The 15,000-nt window shown below is 32.6% G+C and overlaps 1 non-coding gene across 1 annotated transcript; it reads left to right on the top strand.

Moving 5' to 3' along the window:
• Nucleotides 1–4,821: 4,821 nt before the first annotated feature.
• TRNAL-UAG (transfer RNA leucine (anticodon UAG)) lies at nucleotides 4,822–4,901 on the top strand. The gene has a single exon. It is a non-coding gene; the product is annotated as a tRNA-Leu (tRNA).
• The last annotated feature ends 10,099 nt before the right edge of the window (nucleotides 4,902–15,000 follow it).

Below are 15,000 nucleotides of genomic sequence, written 5' to 3'. Positions count from 1 at the left end.
TGTTCCTGAAAATATTCGATCCATCTCCTAGACGCCGTAGAGAATTGAGAATTTTCATGTCTTTCAATTCTCGTACTCGTAATTGGAAAGTTACGGAAGGAGATCCATCATTTTGCAATGAAAACAACATAAAAAACTCTGGACAATTTCGAAATCAGACCAAGCGTCTTAATACATATGCAAAAAAATTCATTATTGGCCCACCATTGATTACAAGATTTAGCTTTTATGAATCGCTATTGGTTTGATACGAATAATGGCAGTCGTTTCAGTATGTTAAGGATACAGATGTATCCACAATTCATTTAGAGTTACTTAATAGCCTATTTCTTATACTATATCTCTATCCCGTGAAATTCTCGAGCCCAAAGATGGATGCATATGCTGTGTTTCATTTTGCTAAATGATATCAATTAAATGGTATATCAATTCTATAAATTGGATATAGCAATAAATAAATCAGCAAAATTCTTTTATTTTAGATAGAAGAAATGTTTCTTCTATCTAAAATAAAAGAATGTACCCTTCTATCCAAATCCAATTTGCATCGATAAAATAAATCCAAATTCCAGATTCCAGCAGTAGATGAATAATTGCAAATTTTTGTGTGTACGAGATTAGAATAACTTAAAAATAACTGACATAATTTTTTATTTTTCCTGATCAGAAAAATACATGAAAAAGAAAGGAGGTAGAAAAATTTGTTGATTTATGGTTAAAGAAGAAAAACAAGAAAACAGGGGTTCTGTTGAATTTCAAGTATTCAGTTTCACCAATAAGATACGGAGACTTGCTTCACATTTAGAATTACACAAAAAAGATTTTTCATCGGAAAGAGGTCTACGAAGACTTTTGGGAAAACGTCAACGTTTGCTGGCTTATTTGGCAAAGAAAAATAGAGTACGTTATAAGAAATTAATAAGTCAGTTGGATATTCGGGAGAAGTAATTTAATCGTTCTCATTTTTTTCTTATTTTATTAGTAGTCTTATAGTAGTCTTAGATTTTGCATTTTGATGAGCCTCGTTTTGAGGAATTCATGGAATAATCCATTTTCATGGAATAAAGAATAAGAACAAGGATACATAACATAAAAAAAAGAATAGATAAGACGATATTCGCCCTCCCCCTACATATTTGATTTCTTCTCCTATACAAAAACCAGCAAGACCTACTCCATTGGTAATTCCATCAATGACACCTTTATCAAAAAAATGCGTTAGTTCGGCTAATCTTCTTATACCTAGGATAAAAACCCTAGTATAGAAAAAATCTATATAACCACGATTATATGACCAGCTGTATATCTTTTTTTTTACTTCATCCAAAAAGCTCTTTTTTGGATTCTTTTTTACAAGGGAATTTTGAAAATTCAAATTCTGAAAAAAAGAATAAGCAGATCCATAAAAGATATATGCTATGAATAGACCAAAAATTGCTAAACTTACAGAAGAAATTGCATTAGTGAGAAATTCATATGAATTTATGGAAGAATTAGAATTTTCCTGGAACAAGTTTATTGAAGGAGTTAGCCACTTTGATAATATGGTTAACTCCAATATTCTATTATCTTTTACTCCATTATCAAAATGGATTCCTATGGATCCAATGAACAAAGTAAAAAGTAGTAATATAAGAAGAGGAAATAGCATAGTATTTCCCGTTTCATGAGGATAGACAAAAGTATTTTTAGCCCCAAAGGGAGTACTAAAGGATCCTATCTTATTTCTTGTATTAGCAGGAATTTTTGGTATATTTTGTGAAAAAAAAGAAACTCCACTCTTCATTGTTGATAAAACAAAATCCCTATTGACTCCTTTGGATATACTTTTTCCCCATAAGGATATTGAATACAACGAACCTTCTTTAGTACTACTGTAATTTTGAAAATGAACACGCAAATACCCATCAAAAGTAAGTAAATATATCCGAAACATATAAAATGCAGTTAATCCTGCAGTAAAAGAGGCTATTATTCCAAAAAAGGGTGAATACAACCAACTATTACTAAGGATTTCATCTTTGGACCAGAAGCAAGCAAGAGGTGGAATACCACAAAGAGAAAGTGTACCACATAAAAAAGTAGTTCTTGTAATTGGAACGTATTTTCTTAAACCACCCATAAGAACCATATTCTGACTTTTATCTGGTGAATATCCAACAAGAGGTTCCATTGAATGAATAACGGATCCGGATCCTAAGAACAATAAAGCTTTCGAATAAGCATGAGTGATCAAATGGAATAAAGCAGCTTGATAAGAACCTATACCTAGAGCTAACATCATATAACCCAATTGAGACATTGTAGAATAGGCTAAGCTTCTTTTAATATCTCTCTGAGCAAGAGCTAAAGTGGCTCCTAAGAAGAGTGTTATTGTACCTATTAAAGAAATGAAACTCATTATCCAGGGTAGGGATATGAAAAGAGGAAGAAGTCTAGCTAGAAGAAAAATCCCCGCAGCAACCATAGTTGCTGCGTGTATAAGAGCCGAAATAGGAGTGGGTCCTTCCATAGCATCAGGTAACCATACGTGAAGAGGAAATTGTGCAGATTTTGCAACTGCACCAAGGAATAATAAAAAAGCACACAAAGTAGTAAGTAAGGAATTAATCCCATTATTAGGAATCCAGTTATTAGCTATTTTGAACAAATCCCGAAACTCCAAACTACCCGTTATCCAAAAAAAACCTAAAATTCCTAATAACAGACCAAAATCCCCTACACGATTAGTTACAAAAGCTTTTTGACAAGCACTCGCTGCAATTGGCCGCGTAAACCAAAAGCCTATCAATAAATAGGAACACATTCCGACAAGTTCCCAAAAAAAATAAATTTGTATCAAATTGGAACTAGTAACCAATCCTAACATGGAAGTATTAAAAAAACTTATATAAACAAAAAATCTCAAATATCCTTCATCGTGAGACATATAATCGTCACTATAAATAAGAACTAAGATTCCTACAGTAGTAATTAGTATTAACATAATAGACGTAAGGGGGTCGACCAAGTATCCAAATTCTAAGGAAAAATCATTATTGATGGTCCAAGACCATAGATATTGATAGATAGAACTTCCATTTATTTGTTGAATAGACAGGTGAAGTGAGAATACCATAGCTATACTTAAGAGTAAAATACTAGGAAAAGCCCATATCCGACGAAGATTTTTTGTTGCTGTAGGAATAAGAAAAAGTCCAAATCCCATTGACATAATAACTGGAAGTGGGAGAAGAGGAATTACCCAGGCATATTGATATGTATGTTCCATAAGAAAAGAAATAGCAATTTTTAGTTTAAATTTATAGTTCAATTTTTCTATAAAATAAAATTGTTTCCGATTCACCAAACCTATTCTTATCTCTTTCTAAAGGAATTAAAAAAACAAAATAAGAAAAATAAAAAATACTGGAATTATGAATTTTTCTAATTTCTCTCATTAAAATATTCCAAAATTTAGAATGGGTTTAGTTACTTAAATTCAAAAAGTGAATCAAAGAATTTCGGTATCTAGTTATTAGTAAAAAAAAATATTTATTAAAATACAAAAAAAGATTGAATAATTTTACTTTCTAATCATTTTTGTATTTCTTTTTGTTAAAATAAAAGAGCTCTCTTGTTTCGTAATTGATTGATTGAATTCCAAAGAAAACCTATATTTATAGGAAATTCTCGAATATTGCTTATTTCATATAAAAGGAAATCCTAATGACTAGAATTCTCTAAGTTTTAGAATGTCTTGTTTAAGAGACTAAGTATTTTTTTTTATTGGAATTCAATTATGGAATAGCCTTCTGAACTTAATTAACTATTTGAATTGAATTTTACCTTCTTTTTATCTCCCCCTCTTATATGAGGGCTTATCCCCCATACCATATATTTATATATGGAGTATATTTGATATAGAAATTGATTTAAATAGAAAATCTTAAAAAACTCTTGTCTTATCCACATTAGACAAAATGAACTAAAGAAGAATTTAGAATTTAAGTATCTTTCAGTATCTTTCAGTATCTAAGTATAAATACTAAGAAAAAACAGAAAGAAGGATTGATTTGTGGCAATAGATGTCTTTCACATACAACTAGAAAAAAGTAATTCCCTTTTTGAATGGCAGTTCCAAAAAAACGTACTTCGATGTCAAAAAAGCGTATTCGTAAAAATCTTTGGAAAAAAAAGACTTATTTTTCCATAGTACAATCTTATTCTTTAGCAAAATCAAGATCATTTTCTAGGGGCAACGAGCATCCAAAACCAAAAGGTTTTTCTGGGCAACAAGCAAACAAATAATAAGATTTTGAAATAATCTGAATTGAACTATCCAAAAGAAATTCCAATTATTTAATATGAATGAATAATTCGGATTAATTAATAAATGTACTTTTATGTGTCGAATTCCTCGGTACAATATTCTTAGAACGAATCCCTCCATTATCATTATATAGAACAAAAGTTTTTGGTATATTGTGTCCTCAGTATTCTTTTCCTATCAAAGAACTTTTTTTTATAATAGAATTCTCATAAAAACGAGGATTCTATTATAAAAAGTAGACTATTCTTGCAATAGGACTTACAACCTCCACCTAATCTTATCCAAAATTCCCATATAAATGGGTTTAGGACTGGTACATCATATTAATAAGAGTGTAAAGGCTTTCATTCTATCAATTTTTCTAAAATACAAAATGCATTTCATTGTAGTTAATGATGAACTTCTAATGATGAACTTCTAATGTTCCTAAATTCTATGGCTTCTCCCAGTCTCGACGATTCACGATAAAATAACTATTATTCTTTTAAGTTAACTATTATTTTAAATTAGCCGCCATGGTGAAATTGGTAGACACGCTGCTCTTAGGAAGCAGTGCTCAAGCATCTCGGTTCGAATCCGAGTGGCGGCATTCTCGAAAAAGAATACAATAAATTAGAAAATGGATTCAATTCGAAATTTCCAATTTTGTAATGGGACCTTATCGTTATGCTATTTGCAACTTTAGAACATATACTAACTCATATCTCTTTCTCAACCATTTCAATTGTGATTACGATTCATTTGATAACCTTATTAGTTCGTGAACTTAGGGGATTACGTGATTCGTCAGAAAAAGGAATGATAGCTACTTTTTTCTCTATAACAGGATTTTTAGTCTCTCGTTGGGTTTCTTCGGGACATTTTCCATTAAGTAATTTATATGAGTCATTGATCTTCCTTTCATGGACTCTGTATATTCTTCATACTATTCCTAAGATACAGAACTCGAAAAATGATTTAAGCACAATAACTACGCCAAGTACTATTTTAACGCAAGGCTTTGCCACGTCGGGTCTTTTAACTGAAATGCATCAATCCACAATACTAGTACCTGCTCTACAATCTCAGTGGTTAATGATGCATGTCAGTATGATGTTACTAAGCTATGCAACTCTTTTGTGTGGATCCTTATTATCCGCCGCTCTTCTAATCATTAGATTTCGAAAGAATTTCGATTTCTTTTCACTAAAGAAAAATGTTTTTCTTAAAACATTTTTCTTTAGTGAGATTGAATATTTATATGCAAAAAGAAGTGCTTTAAAAAACACCTCTTTTCCCGTATTTCCAAATTATTACAAATATCAATTAACTGAGCGTTTGGATTCTTGGAGTTATCGTGTCATTAGTCTAGGGTTTACTCTTTTAACCGTGGGTATTCTTTGTGGAGCAGTATGGGCTAATGAGGCATGGGGATCCTATTGGAATTGGGATCCTAAGGAAACTTGGGCATTTATTACCTGGACCATATTTGCAATATATTTACATAGTAGAAAAAATCCAAATTGGAAGGGTACGAATTCCGCACTTGTAGCTTCGATAGGATTTCTTATAATTTGGATCTGCTATTTTGGTATCAATCTGTTAGGAATAGGTTTACATAGTTACGGTTCATTTACATTACCATCTAAATAATTACATAACATAAAACCTTCGGTTTTTTTCCTTTTTAGTTTGATTTGAGAACCCTTTGAAAAGACGTTCAAGGGGTTCTCAAAAATTCGAGATAGATCTAATTAGACTTTTTTACTTTTTTCTGAATTTTTTATTTTTCCACTCTGGAATATAGAGCGGACTGGTTAAAAAAAGAAAATCCTATTTAGTATAATAATTGGATAATAGAACCTCTACCCTATCAACGGATAGCGAGAGAACCAAATCTGGATAAATACCAATTCCTATTACTGGTAAAAAGATACAGATTAAAAGAAAGAGTTCTCGTGGTCCAGAATCTACAAAATTTTTGTTTGGAACATGAAATAGCTTGTATCCATAGAACATCTGGCGTAACATAGATAATAAATAAATAGGAGTTAATATCATTCCTATTGCCATTACAAAAGTAATTAGCATTTTTGGCATTAACATAAATTTAGGACTAGTAATTAGTCCAAAAAATACTACTAATTCTGCAACAAAACCGCTCATTCCCGGCAAGGCAAGAGAAGCCATTGAAAAGCTACTAAACATGGTAAAAATTTTTGGCATTGGGATAGATATTCCCCCCAGTTCTTCGAGATAAACAAGACGCATTCTATCACAAGCCGTTCCCGCCAAGAAAAAAAGTGTAGCACCGATAAATCCATGAGATAATATTTGTAAAATAGCTCCATTTAGTCCAATGTTGGTTATGGAACCAATTCCTATAATTATGAAACCCATGTGAGATACGGAGGAGTAGGCTATTCTTTTTTTGAAATTTCGTTGACCAAGAGAAGTTGAAGCTGCATAGATTATTTGCACCGCTCCTATTATTACCAACCAAGGGGAAAATAGATAATGAGCATGCGGTAACAATTCCATATTGACCCGAATCAATCCGTATGCTCCCATCTTTAATAGAATTCCGGCTAAAAGCATACATGTACTGTAATGCGCTTCCCCATGGGTATCTGGTAACCACGTATGTAAAGGTATAATCGGCAATTTGACAGCATAAGCAATAAGGAAGCCAAAATACAGTAGTATTTCCAATGTTGTAGGGTATGATTGATTAATCAATCTTTCTAAATCTAATCCGGGTTCATTGGAACCATATAATCCCATACCCAGAACTCCAATTAAGAAAAAAATGGAACCGCCTGCAGTATACAAAATAAACTTGGTAGCTGAATACAGACGCCTCTTTCCCCCCCACATGGATAAAAGTAAGTAAACAGGAATTAATTCTAACTCCCACATGATAAAAAAAAGTAAAAGGTCTCGTGAAGAAAATAATCCTATTTGACCGCTATACATTGCTAGCATCAGGAAATAGAATAATTGCGAATTCCGAGTAACCGGCCAAGCCGCTAAAGTAGCTAAAGTAGTGATAAATCCTGTCAATAAAATAGATCCTAATGAAAGTCCATCGATTCCCAATCTCCAGTGGAAATCGAAAACATCTATCCATTTAGAATCCTCCTTTAATTGGATTAAAGGATCCTCCAATTGGAAATGATAACAGAATGCATAAGTCATTAGAAGGAATTCTAATAAACAAATAGCTATAGTATACCACCTAACGATTTTATTTCCTTTATGAGGTAAAAAGAAAATTAATGAACCTGCAAATATCGGCAAAACAACAAGTATTGTTAACCAAGGAAAATAACTCATGATAAAGTAATAAAGACAAGATACGTTTTGACCAGAAAAGCCCATGCTCGATTATTTCGAGCACAGGCTTCTTCGGTAAAGAGGAATCAGACGATTCAAGTGGAGTTTTTTGTAACGTATCAATAAGATAGAGCCATGCTGCGGGTTGTTTCAGGCCCTAAATAAACGCGGACACTTAAAAAATCCGTTGGACAGGCGGATTCGCATCTCTTACAACCCACACAATCTTCGGTTCTCGGCGCGGAAGCAATTTGCTTGGCTTTACATCCATCCCAAGGTATCATTTCTAATACATCTGTTGGGCAAGCTCGTACACATTGAGTGCATCCTATACATGTATCATAAATTTTTACAGAATGTGACATTGGATCTCTAAATTTTCCTTTTCAACATAAAAATTTTCGATCTGGTAAAAATGAAATTAGTACTATATAAATTAGATGTATTGTAGACACCAGACGAAGCAATGGTTTATCCAAACTTTAACAAATAATGCAATATATTTCGTAATCTGTTTGTGAGAAAGCGTGAAAAGAGCCAAGAGACTTGAATTTAAGGCTTCAACAGTTATAATTATACGAATTCTACATACTAATTCGAATTAGCCAATAAATTGGCTATCATCTTTTCAATATAAATTATTGCAATATTCAAATTGCAATATCAATGAATTGCAAAAATGCAATATTCAATAAGTAAAAAACAATACTCTGAAATAACCTACTCAAAAAAAGGATATTATTAAACACTAATAAGAAAATAAGATTAGATTTCTATTCATCTTAATGTTTCTTATTATTATATATGCCCCTTTGTTTAGGGGATTCTATGTCTAATTATTCAAAAAATTGGATTGATTGATACGAGTTGATTTCCTGTTACGATGGATGGAAGAAAGAATGGATAGTCCAATAGCTGCTTCAGCAGCCGCAAGGGCTATAACAAAAATTGCGAAAATGTCTCCTTTTAATTGGCGACTATCAAATAGATCAGAAAATGTTACGAGATTTAGATTAATTGAATTCAGTATAAGTTCAAGACATATTAGAGCTCTAACCATGTTTCGGCTTGTGATCAATCCATAGATACCAATCGAAAATAAATAGACACTCAAAAAAAGTACATGCTCAAACATCATTAACTAACTCCTTATCAATCTCGATTCATTTCAATATGAGGACAAGAATTGAACCGATTCAATTAATTAGAATAGAACAATTACGCAACAAAAGAGAAAAGAAGGTATTTGTTGTATTGGCAGTAGATGGGTTTTACTAAATCAAAATTGTGATTCTTTAGTTATTTATTTTATATTTGAAATTCTAAGAATTTTGACTCATTCTAAGTATTTCTTATTGTCGAGCCATAGTAATTGCACCTATTAAAGAAACTAGAAGAATTAGGGAAATGAGTTCAAACGGAAGATAAAAATCGGTTGCTAAATGAATCCCAATTTGTTGAACGTTATTTATGAGACCCTGTTCTACTATTTGGTTTGATCTTGTAGTCCAAAGAATTCCATACCACGACGTATCTGGGATAGTAGTCATTAGTGAAAAAGGAATAGTTATACAAAGGAGTAAAGTAAACCCATCTCCAATAGTCCAATAATTCTTATCTTTAGACCACTCTGAGCCGTTTACAAACATTACAGCAAATATGATCAAGACATTTATGGCTCCCACATAAATAAGAAGTTGTGCGACAGCTACAAAGTAGGAATTTAATAAAAAATAGAATAAGGATATACAAACAAGAACTAATCCCAGCGAAAAGGCAGAATAAATTGGGTTGGTAAGTAATACTACTCCTAGACCTCCTAGTAGAAGACCAAATCCCCCAAATAGCACAAGAATCTCATGTATTGGTCCAGGTAAATCCATTATGGATAAGAAGAAATTTCTAGTATAAAATTTTTCATGAACTGACTAAAACTAAAAGATTCAAGGAAGGAAAAAGGTATTAGGATATTTTTTTGTATATACATATAAGTTGTTAAGCAGTAGTTATTCTTTTTTCGTTAGAGTTAGTAAAAATGGATTTTTCTAATAAAAAAATCCTAATACCTAGTAATCTGTAATCGTTCTTGAATTCCAAGATTTTTCTTCGTCTATTTTACTTTGAGGCGAATTCCTAATTGTTTGAATTGTGTAATCTCCCATTATGGAGATTGGTAACCGACTCAAAGCAATTTGATTGTAATTCAATTCATGACGATCATAAGTAGAAAGTTCATATTCTTCAGTCATTGATAAACAATTTGTGGGACAGTATTCAACACAGTTACCGCAAAATATACAAACTCCGAAATCAATACTATAATTAAGCAATTGTTTTCTTTTAATATCCTTTTCAAATCTCCAATCCACAAGGGGTAGATCTATCGGGCATACGCGAACACATACTTCACAAGCAATGCATTTATCAAATTCAAAGTGTATTCGCCCCCGGAAACGCTCCGATGTAATTGATTTTTCATAAGGGTAGTGAATCGTTATAGGTAAACGATTTGTGTGGGATAAGGTAATTATGAAACTTTGACCAATGTATCTTGCGGCGCGTATTGTTTGTTGACCATAACTAATGAACCCAGTTAGCATAGGGAACATATTCTAAATCTATATATGAAAAAGGTATGTTTCTTTCTCTTGTTTGAGAGAACTTTTGTGTTGAAAATATTCTTACTGTTATTGTATTCTTATTTATAGTGAAACTAGTTGGGAAGAAGTTGTTAATAAGAGATTGCCCAGAGAAATAGGTAAAAGAAATTTCCATCCAAGATTTAATAACTGATCCATTCTCATCCTGGGTAAAGTCCATCTTATTGTGATAGAAATGAAGAGAAATAAATAAGCTTTAGTTAATGTAATAAAGATACCTATTACCATTTCCAAAATTCCAATTATTTTATTCATTTGGAAAAATCCAAAAAAGGATATATAGGGAATAGAGAAATTCCACCCGCCTAAGTATAGAACAGTTACAAATAAAGAGGAAACTAATAAATTTAGGTAAGAAACAAGATAAAATAAACCATATTTAATACCAGAATATTCGGTTTGATAACCTGCTACTAATTCTTCTTCTGCTTCTGGTAAATCAAAGGGTAATCTTTCACATTCTGCCAAAGAAGAAATTAGAAAAACTAGAAAACCTATAGGCTGACGCCAAAGATTCCATCCAAAAAAACCATATTTGGACTGTGCTTCAACTATATCAACTGTACTTGAACTATTAGATAATCATAGTCGATGATAACATCACAGTTCCCACCGCTATTCCAAAACCGTACATGAAACCTTAGCTTCATACGGCTCCTCTATGATCAGAAAAAAGGAAAGGATTGTTTCGTTTCGGTATCATCCTCTGGGCATAGATAGAATTAGATAAGATAAAATTGATTGGAAAGCCCAAAATTAGACCAAAGCAATTACGTCTGCTAGAATAACAAAAAAGCGCTTCCGAATTGATCTCATCCTTTATATAATATAATTTTGCTTTGTTCGGTAATAACTTAATATTGGAATAAATCACTCGTTATAGCAATTAATAAATGGAAAGAATTTGGCATTAGTTCATGAGGAATTCTGTATGAATAGGGATAAAGGAAGGAAAGAATAAATAAAGATCCTTTTTTGTATTGTATTCCATATCTTTTGTCCTACTCTTCTTTCCCCGGGAGGGGTATACTTAAAAAAAAAGAATAAAGGGTTAATTCGTTCTTGATAGCCATTTCCTTAACAAGTGAATGGGAACATACTCTAGACCGGAATCTGAAGAAAGTACTGCTTGATCATTTCCACCAATTTCAAGTCCTTATTATGATTCCTTTTATGAGGAAAAATGTCTAATGATTTAGATTCTCTCATTACTAATCCTGTATGTACTTTAGTGTTCCTAATCCCTCACTAACTTTTGATGGATTGCCTTATGGTTATAAGTTTAAATTATAGTAATAACTCAAAATATTCTAGTAATGGAATTCCATATCGCGAATCCTTTATTCTTGCCCGCTTCAAGATATGATGACTAATCAAACAATCTCAACCTTGGGGTAAAGAGTTTACACTGCTTATGTTTACTTGAACTTTTTTCTTGTACGTAGGAAATGAGATTTTTTACTTTTACTACAAATTAATAAGCTGTTTTGTTTCACTCATATAGCTATCGAGTTTAACTTACCAACGCGAATACAGAATAAGCAAAGGAAGATAAGCATTCAATGTATTTTAGAGGAAAAAGATCCTATTTTAACGAATCACACGTAGAGATATTGCTAGTACACAAAAAGTTAATGGTATTTCATAACTAATAGATTGAGCAGCCGCTCGTAGACCGCCTGAAAAAGAATATTTATTATTTGAGCTATATCCTGCCATGAGAAGACCAATAGGAGCAATACTTGAAATCGCAATCCATAAAAAAACACCAATACTAAGATCAGCTAAAACAAAACGATATCCTAAAGGGATAACTAAAAAACTTAATAAAATGGATATGACTGCTATAGAGGGACCAATGCTAAATAAAGGAATATCTCCTCGGGATGGGAGGATATCCTCTTTTAAAAGTAGTTTAGTTCCATCTGCTATAGCTTGAAGCAGTCCCAGGGGGCCAGCATATTCAGGACCAATACGTTGTTGTATCGATGCGGATATTTCTCTTTCTAACCACACAATTACGAGTACTTCTATTGTGATTCCCAGTAGGAGGGCAAAAATGGGTAGAATCCATATAAGTCCGTAGATTTCTTTAAATAATTCCGATTTCGAAAAAGAATTGATAGTTTCTACCTCTACCCTATCTATTATCATTTCAACGATCAACTTCCCCCATAATGATATCTATACTACCTAATATTGTCATGATATCAGCCAATTTCATTTTTTTAACTAGCTGAGGAAGAATTTGCAAATTAATAAAACCCGGTGGACGAATTTTCCATCTCCAGGGGAAAAGACTATCATCTCCTACCAGATAAATTCCTAATTCGCCTTTTGGAGCTTCTACTCTTACATAAAGCTCTTGCTTTGATAATTCAAAATTGGGCGAAGGTTTTTTACCAAGAAATCGATATTCAAAATCATTCCATTCGGGATTCTTTGCTTTCTTAAAGCGTCGGGCTTCTAAATTCTCATAAGGTCCTCCAGGAATTTTCTCTACAGCCTGTTGAATAATTTTTATGGATTCCCTCATTTCACCGACTCGTACTAAATAGCGAGCTAACGAATCTCCTTCTTTTTGCCATTGGACTTTCCAATCGAATTGATTGTAAGACTCATAAGGATCAATTTTACGAAGATCCCATTGTATTCCAGAAGCTCGTAACATTGGTCCCGATAAGCCCCAATTTACAGCTTCTTCTCCGCTAATAAAACCGACTCCTTCAACTCGTTCTAAAAAAATGGGATTCTGTGTAATAAGTTCTTGATATTCAACAACTCCTTGTAAAAAATAATCACAGAAATCTAAACATTTATCCATCCATCCATAAGGGAGATCGGCAGCGACTCCTCCGATGCGAAAGTAATTATGCATCATTCGCATACCTGTAGCAGCTTCAAATAGATCATATATCAATTCTCTCTCTCTAAAAATGTAGAAAAAGGGAGTCTGTGCCCCGAGATCCGCCATAAAAGGTCCAAGCCATAACAAATGAGAAGCTATACGGCTCAATTCTAACATAATTACTCTAATATAGCTGGCTCTTTTGGGTATTTGAATATTCTCTAAGAATTCTGGTGCATTTACCGTTATTGCTTCTGTAAACATAGTAGCTAAATAATCCCATCGTGTTACATAAGGCAAGTATTGTATAATACTTCTGTTTTCCGCGATTTTTTCCATTCCTCTGTGTAAATACCCTAATATGGGTTCGCAATCAATAACATCTTCACCATCGAGAGTAACAATCAGTCGAAGAACACCATGCATTGATGGGTGTTGAGGGCCCATATTGACTATCATGAGATCTTTTCTTTTAAGCGATAGACTCATATCCTTGTTCTTATTCTTTATTCCATGAAAATGGATTATTCCATGAATTCCTCAAAACGAGGCTCATCAAAATGCAAAATCTAAGACTACTATAAGACTACTAATAAAATAAGAAAAAAATGAGAACGATTAAATTACTTCTCCCGAATATCCAACTGACTTATTAATTTCTTATAACGTACTCTATTTTTCTTTGCCAAATAAGCCAGCAAACGTTGACGTTTTCCCAAAAGTCTTCGTAGACCTCTTTCCGATGAAAAATCTTTTTTGTGTAATTCTAAATGTGAAGCAAGTCTCCGTATCTTATTGGTGAAACTGAATACTTGAAATTCAACAGAACCCCTGTTTTCTTGTTTTTCTTCTTTAACCATAAATCAACAAATTTTTCTACCTCCTTTCTTTTTCATGTATTTTTCTGATCAGGAAAAATAAAAAATTATGTCAGTTATTTTTAAGTTATTCTAATCTCGTACACACAAAAATTTGCAATTATTCATCTACTGCTGGAATCTGGAATTTGGATTTATTTTATCGATGCAAATTGGATTTGGATAGAAGGGTACATTCTTTTATTTTAGATAGAAGAAACATTTCTTCTATCTAAAATAAAAGAATTTTGCTGATTTATTTATTGCTATATCCAATTTATAGAATTGATATACCATTTAATTGATATCATTTAGCAAAATGAAACACAGCATATGCATCCATCTTTGGGCTCGAGAATTTCACGGGATAGAGATATAGTATAAGAAATAGGCTATTAAGTAACTCTAAATGAATTGTGGATACATCTGTATCCTTAACATACTGAAACGACTGCCATTATTCGTATCAAACCAATAGCGATTCATAAAAGCTAAATCTTGTAATCAATGGTGGGCCAATAATGAATTTTTTTGCATATGTATTAAGACGCTTGGTCTGATTTCGAAATTGTCCAGAGTTTTTTATGTTGTTTTCATTGCAAAATGATGGATCTCCTTCCGTAACTTTCCAATTACGAGTACGAGAATTGAAAGACATGAAAATTCTCAATTCTCTACGGCGTCTAGGAGATGGATCGAATATTTTCAGGAACAAGAAAATCAGAAGAATCTTTTTCTCTATTCACTACCATTCCGCGTCTTCGACTTCTATTAGTTTCTTTTCTTCTTTAATGCAATAGCTATAGTTTGATATAGAATCCATTTCTCAAAGTAATGGAAACCATTCTCTTATAGGAAATGGTTCGAAAATCGCTATTCCACCTTTTAGGTTTAGGTATCGTGAAAAGTGATACCTGTGAAGATCGTGCATTTCAGTCACATTCAGATCCGTTTTTCGAGTCCATGATATAACCAAATTGGATGGATCTTCCACCCGTTTAGCTAAGA

The sequence above is a fragment of the Zea mays genome, unplaced genomic scaffold, assembly GCF_902167145.1.
Source record: "Zea mays cultivar B73 unplaced genomic scaffold, Zm-B73-REFERENCE-NAM-5.0 scaffold_100, whole genome shotgun sequence".
In the NCBI taxonomy this organism is placed as follows: domain Eukaryota; kingdom Viridiplantae; phylum Streptophyta; class Magnoliopsida; order Poales; family Poaceae; genus Zea; species Zea mays.
Note: the sequence above shows the minus strand (reverse complement) of the source record. Positions and strands in the feature narration are given on the sequence as shown.